Here is an 8587-nt window from a genome sequence, read left to right on the forward strand (position 1 = left end):
TACAATAGTGCAGCCTCATTCTCTGGGATTTTGATTGTGTTACAGCAGACGCAAAACAGTTTTTTAATATTTTTTCCCAACACAAAGTTGATGGATGGCTAGATAGGTAGGTATTCACTGTAGACGGTACTGATGTACAGAAAGAGAAAATTTTAAATATTCATAATCCCACCAGCAAGGATAACCACTTCTAACACTTACCCTTACATGTATTTTTCTATGTATGTAAGAGTATTTTGTTAGAAAGGATCGTGTCTAAGACTGTTTTACAGACCGCCATTTCTACTCAGCAAGATGTCGCAGGTGGTGCCATCATCTGGTGCCAGTAAATATTCATCTACTAAACCTGTTGCTACTAACTAAAGAACGTGTCATAATTGTCGCTTGGTTTCAGCTCCAACATGTAAAAAGCTTAGAAGTCATCACTCCCATTCTTATCCAAAGAGCTTTATTGAGATATAGTTCATATACCAAATCATCTGTTTAAAATGCACAATTCAACAGTTTTTAGTATATGTACAGTTATGGGCAACCAACACCACAGTCAATTTTAGAATATTTTCATCACTCAAGAAGAAACCCCATGAGTGATGGACATGTTAGCTATCTTGACTGTGGTGGTGGTTCCATTAGTGTATATATACATCTATCAAAATTCATCAACTTGTACATCTGAAAAAAAATACTTTGTATCAAGTAATAAACATAAGCATTAAGTAGTTTAAAAAAAAACCCTCAGTCTTCAAGAAGTGTATTTATAATAATTTAGATTAAAAAATAAAACTTTTCCCTATGCTTCTGCCACCAAAAAAAGAAAGAAACCCCCTAAGCTTTAGCTGTCACAGCACCAGCTCCTTAGGCTCCACCCCCACCGCTCCTACCACCACCACCACCACCACCACCACCACCACCAGCCACAGGCAACCACTAGCCTACTTTCTGTCTCCACAGATTTTCCTGTTCTGGACAATTCACATAAATGGAGTCACATAATATGTGATCTTCTGTGAGGAACTTCTTTCAGTTTTCAATATTCATTCATATTGTACCACGTATCCATATTTCATTCCTTTTTATGGTCAAATAACATTCGATTGTATGGATACGCCACATTTTGCTCATCCATTCATTAGCTGATGGACATTTGGGATGTTTTCCCTTTGGACTATTATAAGTAGTGCTACTATAAATGTTCATATACACACATCAGTGTGGACATGTTTTCATTTCTGTTGGACATTTATATTTCTTCTTCTATGAGTTGCTTGTCCTTATCTTTTGATTTCTATAGGTTTTCTATTATATTTACCTTTTCCGTTAAAAAAATTACTTAACTAGTAAACACTGAGCCATATCTCAAGTGTGTTGTCCAGATATTTTCCCTAGATTTTCAACTCTTAAGTTTGTGTAAGGCAATTTTTTTCTGTATAGAACTTTTACAGTTTATGTTGGTAATGTTGATCACTCTTCTCCATTGTGAGTCTTGTCTTCAGTATAATTTTTAGAAAAGCCTTCCCATTACTAATACATACATACATATGTATAAGTATGTATGTGTGTGAGTGAGCATGTATGTGTCTATGTATATACATGAAATCACCTACAGCCCAAACTGTCTCTTAAAAACTGTCCGAGCCAGCCTGGGGAATTCCCTCGGTTCATTGCCGTGTAGAATTAGAATGGCCTTCTCTTCCATAAGAGTATTTTTCTTAGACTCCTCCCTTTCATGTGTCAGTGAAATAGTAAGCCCAGCAATTACTTGGTAATAGAGACTATCTGTACTATGGGTACTATTCTTGGAGCATGTATTAGTCAGCTTAGGCAGCTGTAACAAAATACCATTGACTGGGTGGATTAAATGGGCATTTATTGCTCACAGTTCTGGAGGCGGGAAATCCAAGAAGAAGATATTGTCAGGTTAGCTCTCTCCTTGGCCTGCAGATGGTCAACTTCTCATTTATTCTCCTATTTATTTATTCTCTCATTGTCTTTTTTCTGTGCATGTGCATTCCTGGTCCTTCCTCCTCTTCTTATAAGGACACCAGTCCTAATGGATTAGAACCCCACACTCATGACCTTATTTAACCTTAACTACTTCATTAAAGGTCGTATGTCCAAATATAGTCACACTGGGGACAAGGTGTCAACCTATGAATTTTGAAGTGACACATTTGAGTCTGTAACAGAGCATAATCTACAGCTGACTGCTATTGAGCACCTACAGAAAGAAAGTGAATACATATCCTTTCTATTCCTCCCAGTGAAATAAAATTAGAAAAATACATTAAAAGAATATTTTATAATAGCAATGAGCATGAGAAGTATCATATGAGAGATTTCAACAAGTGGGTGTGCCCTGTAGAGTGGGTGGAAGGCACCGTCAGAAGGAACATGGCAGAAGGAGCAGCCATGAGGACTGTGCCCCAGGGGGGCTGCAAGAGAGATGGGAACCATCTGCCTCCGGGAACATGGATGATTCTCCAGGCTCAGGGTCAGAAGATCTGACTGAGGGCAGGAGTAAGAAGTGGGGCTGATAGCAGGGAAACTAATAAAGACCTTCATACACAAAGGACATACCCCTCAGTCCCCCGCCTGCCTAGCCACTCAGGAAATCTAGCATTTAACTCTGGGGAAAAATCCAGAGGACTCTTTACTAAAAAGATATGACCACTCTCTGGAGAATTTTAAAGTTTCTAGTGGGGATTTTGGCTGCCTGGAGTAAATACCTGATCTCATTTTGGCCTTAGGGTACCCTAAGCTGTCCCTTAAATAAGAATGTCAATCATGAATCCCTAGGAATAGGAGAAGACCCAGCAGCATAAAAGTCAAATGTGAAGAAAGAGTAAATGGAAAATTCAGAAAATAGAAATTTTTTAATGTATTTTTAGTGTGCTCAGGAAGAACTGGGATACAAAAACAGAACAGTATGCCATGAAAGAACATAATCAGGAACCAAAGAAAAAGCTCTTGGGGAAAAACTGTAATGTTAATAGAAAAAGCAGAGTTTGTAAAACAATAATAGAGATGTCCTCTCAAAAACAGAGAATGAGAGAAAAGGGGCACAAAGGGTCAGTCAAAATGGAAGGCTGGTAGACAGAGCTGAGACAATATCCCAGGAAGTGGAACAAAGAAGATTAAAAAATAGGAAAGAAAATATAAGAAAATTAAAGGATCATTTCTTTAGGCTCAACATCTGAATAATAAATCCGAAAAGGACAGGATTTACCAATTGAACAGGACCATGAGATAGGTGGGGAAAACACCTAAACACATTGCTGTGGATTTTAGATTATGCAGGATAAAGAGAAGTTCCTAAAAGCTGCCAAAGAGATTGAACAGATTACCTACAAAAACTCAGTGATCAAACTGACGCCAGACTTCTCATCTGTAACAATGGATGTGAGAGGACGATGGAGCAAGGCCTTCAATGTTTTGATGTTAAATGAGTTTTAACCTAACATGCTGTACCCAGACAAATGACCAGTCACGTGCGGGGACAGAATGAAGACACACTGAGACATTCAAGCACTTAGAAAATTTAACTCCTTCATACCTTTTCTTAGGAAGTCACTTGAAGACTAAAGATAGTAGAGGAAAGAAAAGAGATAGGGCTGGGTTAACCACTGAGAGGCTGAGCTGTGAAGACAAATCCAAAGGTGACACGGTTCAGCAGCTCTGGCGAACACATGGCCAGATGGGAGCAGAGGACAAGGCATGCGGAGGGCCCCCCACTGAGGAAGGGGACCCAAGCAAAGGACCCACACAACATGTGGCACAACTGCAAAGATGGGAGAATGTGAGGATATTCAATACTACTGTTTTGTGAATAAGAAATAAAAGTTTATTGGAAACTCCAGGCAAAATCAAAAACTGTTAAAGAAAATTATGGTCCATTTTCGCAAATTCCAATGTAGTATGATGTGTAAGTGTTTGGAAGAATGAGATCCAGTTGATCATGATGTTAAGAACATTTTCCTTCAAGTGATTCACAGACTGTGACCCACCAGAAAGGAAGTATAATTCGAAGCATACCACTTGGTCTAAAAGTGAATAATAATTTAATAACCATAATAAGATAGCTGCTTGTCAGAAGTAATTCAGCATATGAAAAAAAGCAAGGTTACAGAACAGAATGCAATTTTTAGCAATATATACAATGTGAAAATAAAAGTATAATTTATGAAGGAAGGGAGTAATTTAGAGATGCCAGTAGCTTCATCTTATATGAGGGAATTACATCTGAAGAAATATGAGATGGAGTTTTATTAGTGTAAGTTTTTAAAAGAACTAAAAATAAAAATATGTGCAGTACATTGCATACATGCATTTACAGGCAATAGATTGTATATGTGCAGTCAAACTGTAACAATTCTACCTAATAAAACTGAAAACTGAAAAATAAATAAAATTCCTCATTAAAAAATAATTTAAAAAGTTATCCATTGGAGGTGAGTAGTATAGCTCAGCTAAATCTAAAATTAAAATTTAGATTTTATCCAAAATTTCAAGAAATCAAGAAATTTTGCTTAGTGTTCTGAAAGAAACCACCAGAAGAAATAAGCAGGGTAGTAAGTGCCTCTGAGGAATGAGCCGAGAGGGTGGGGAGGCCCAGGGGGAGTTGCTTGTGGCAAAGCTGTTATCTATTATTTGATACCGTTGAGAAAAAAATCAGTCGATCTAAGAAACAAATGGAAAATTTTATTTGAACCAAATTGAGGATTATAACCCAGGAACAGCATCTCAGAAAGCCCCAAGAACTGTTCCACCCATTAGAAGTCACGGCACAGTTCTCTAAGTTTTTTGAGACAGAGGGCCATGCATTAAATAATGTATCATTGACAGTTTACACAATCCAGATCTAAGCCCCTTGTAAGATTAAGAAGGAATGTTATCTTTGAAGGCGTTGTCTTGTTGATGCTAAGAGACTGTTGCTCTTCCTGGTTGAGCAGGTACGTCTGCTAACGGGGGAGGCTTGGTCGGTGCATAAATGCAAATACGCAGTGCACAGGGGGGAAAAGAGGAGGCTAAAGGGCGGACAAGAATTTTTATGTTTAAATTTTTCTTGTCTTGCCATAAAATATGAATTTTATTTCAAAATACCGTATGCATGTATTATTCTAATGGACCTTTTACAAATATTTATCAAAAGTCATTGAGAAAAGCTATCTTTGTGGAAGACTGCCAAAGGACAGACAATCTAACCCTTCCTCTACGCCTACTGTTGGACCAAAGTCAGAGAGTCCTAGTGCCCGGCGCAGGGGCCATACTGCTTACGCCCTCCGACCCAGAAAGTTGCTCACTGACCTGCAGTTAGACATCAGAGTCTTTGTCGCTACTGACATCTTCTCTGTAAGAAGCAGCCCTGGGTAATTCATTATTGTGTTCACAGTCTGGATGTTTTTAAAGACATTGTTCAGCCCACTGCCCCTGTCCTCCTGATAAGAACTGCCAGAAAACATTTTCTCTGGATTTAGTGCCAAAAATAAATGTGCTTCTCCTAAGCCCTGATTAGATCTTGTCTTAGGATCACTGACTCAGCTAATGTCACCTCCAGTGAGTCCAAGAGGTGGTCCACTTCTAAGTCCTCAAAGCAGACATTATTTCAGTTTATTTTCCCTGCTCTCTGTCTCTTTGCCCAAATTTACTCACTTAATTATCTTTACTTTTGCCTTGTTTTATCTAGTGCAAATTTGTAAACTGCCTTCAAAACTTGGAAGCAACCTGCAGGAGGTAAATGGATAAACTGTGGTACATCCATGCAATGAAATATTATTCAGTGCTAAAAAAGAAATGAGCTATCAAGCCACGAAAAGACACAGAGGAAACTTAAATGCATATAACTAAGTGGAAAAAAGCCAATCTGAAAAGGTTATATACTGTTTGATTCCAACTATATGACATTGTAAAAGGCACAACTATGGAGACTGTAAAAAGATCAGTGGTTTCTGATCAAAAAATGGGCAGGAGACCTAAATAGACATTTCTCCAAAGAAGACATACAGATGGCCAACAGGCACATGAAAAAATGCTCAGCATTGCTAATTATCAGAGAAATACAAATCAAAACTAAAATGAGGTATCACTTCACACCACTCAGAATGGCCATCATTCAAAAGTCTACAAATAATGAACGCTGGAGAGGGTGTGGAGAAAAGGGAACCCTCCAACACTGTTGGTGGGAATGTAAATTGGTGCAGCCGTCGATAGAGAACAGTATGGAGGTTTCTTAAAAAACTAACAATGGAGTTAGCATATGATCCAGCAAATTTCACTACTGGGTATATACCTGGAAAAGACAAAAGCTCTAATTCGAAAAGATACACACACCCCAGTGTTCACAGCAGCACTATTTACGAGAGCCAGGACATGGAAGCAACCTAAGTGTCCACCAGCAGATGAGTGTATAAAGAAGACTGATAGATACACACGTGTGCATGCACACACACACACACGCACACACACACACAGTGGAAGACTTCTCAGCCATGAAAGAATGAAATAATGCCATTTGTAGCAACATGGATGAATCTAGAGATTATCATACTAAGTGAAGTTAAGTCAGAGAAAGACAAATATTACATGCTATCACTCAAATGTGGAATCTAAAACTAGTACAAATGAACTTATTTACAATACAGAAACAGACTCACAGACATAGAAAACAAACTTATGGTTACCAAAGGGGAAGTAGGGAGGAGGGATAAATTGGGAGTATGGGATTAACAGATGCACACTACTATATATAAAACAGATAAACAACAAGGGCTTATTATACAGCACAGGGAACTATATCAGTATCTTGTAATAAACTAGAATGGAAAAGAATATGAAAAAGAACAGAGAAATATACATATATATAGGTATAACCGACCCATTTTGCCATGCACCTTAAACTAACACAATATTGTAAATCAACTACACTTGAGTTAAAAAAAAGATTAGTGATTTCTCAGGGTGGGCAGAAAAGAGGATATTTAGAGCTGTGAAAATACTCTGCATGATATCACAATGAGGGATATATGTCATTACACATTTGTACAGATCCATAGAACGTACAACACCGAGAGCGAACTGTAATGCAAACTATGGACTTTGGGTAACGAAGACGTGTCGATGTGGGCTCATTAACTGTAGCAAACACACAGCTGTGGTGCGGGATGTTGGGAATGCAGAGGCTGCCTATGTGTGGGGGTGGGGGATATACGGAAATCTCTGCCGCTTCCCCTCCATTTTGCTGTGAACTTAGACTGCTCTAAAAAATAAAATCTTAATTTAAAAAAAAGTATATCAATTATGAACTCAGCAATTAGTTCTTTTAAAATTGATTTTACAAATAACACTTTTTTTTTCTGATTATCAATACGTACACACACATCCATTGCTTCCAGGAGAAAGTTAGATGATGTTACCATTTAACATGTTAACACATTGGACAAATATTCTTCCGGACTTCATTCCTGTTTGTGACAGAGGTTTTGAATGTTACAAGATGTACAAGTTTATGATGAGTTGTCTGATTTTTTTAATGAAACAAAAATATCATAAACTGTATCTCAAATCACGTGCCCTGAGCAGCAGGCAGTGGAGGGTGGTGGCGGAGCTGGGAGGAGCACGGGGCTCGCCGTCCCCTCCCCGGATGGATCCCTCCCACAGAGAGCGCCCCAGCACCCCCAGTCAGACACCGGGCCTCCACAAGTCTGTTTCCTCATCCACACGTTGGGGACAATAGTAATAACAGCCCTCCATCTACTTCTCTGCTTTACGGTCAAATGAGTAAATATAAGTCGACATGTTTTGTCAACTCTAAACAGCTTGCCTTTTTTTTTTTTCCTTTAAACACAAAATGCTGCTGTTTCCCAAGACGTTTTTAAATTTGCTCTTTTGGAATTGCCTGAAAAATCCACTTACAAGTATTATAGGAAAAGACATCTCCTTAATTAAGCTGAGGTTTATTTTTGACCCTCCTAGATATGACTCGGTGTGTCTTCTCTTTTATTAACCGTCAGTCTCTGAAAACTAAACCTGCTTCTGAAGAGGAATTGTTTTGCAAGAAGGAGGCTATAACTCACATTTAATATTCTCTTAAGTAAAAGAATCTGAGATAAAGTCCCTGTAATCAGTGTTTGATTTCCCAGGTCTGTGACTTTGAGAAGGAAAACATTCATTTTGATACCCATCTAGGTTTGCTTTTTGTTGTTTTGAAAAGTTTTTCACAGGGCTTTCTGGTCACGTCTTAATGCAGGCCAATGTATGATTGTAATCCTTCTATGTTTTATCTCACTTCAGTATCAGTACTTAAGTTTTACAAGTGACAAGGAGGGCATGAGGGGACAGAGAGAAAAAGATGCAAGTCAGAAAAAGACAGAAACTGCACACCACAAAATGGTTGTGATGGTAAATTGTATGTGTTTTTACCACAAGAAAAGACAAATAAACAGTAAATAGAAAGAAAGACATTAGGCAATGGAGCAGCTGTGAACACAGGACACTGAGCCCTTTCTCCTAATGACCCATCATCATCAAGTGAGAAAAAGTCTTAAAAGGCGCTAATAAGGAGTCGTATTGCCCCACTCTAAGAGGTCTGTGC

Source organism: Camelus ferus, chromosome 29 (genome assembly GCF_009834535.1).
Source record: "Camelus ferus isolate YT-003-E chromosome 29, BCGSAC_Cfer_1.0, whole genome shotgun sequence".
Lineage (NCBI taxonomy): Eukaryota > Metazoa > Chordata > Mammalia > Artiodactyla > Camelidae > Camelus > Camelus ferus.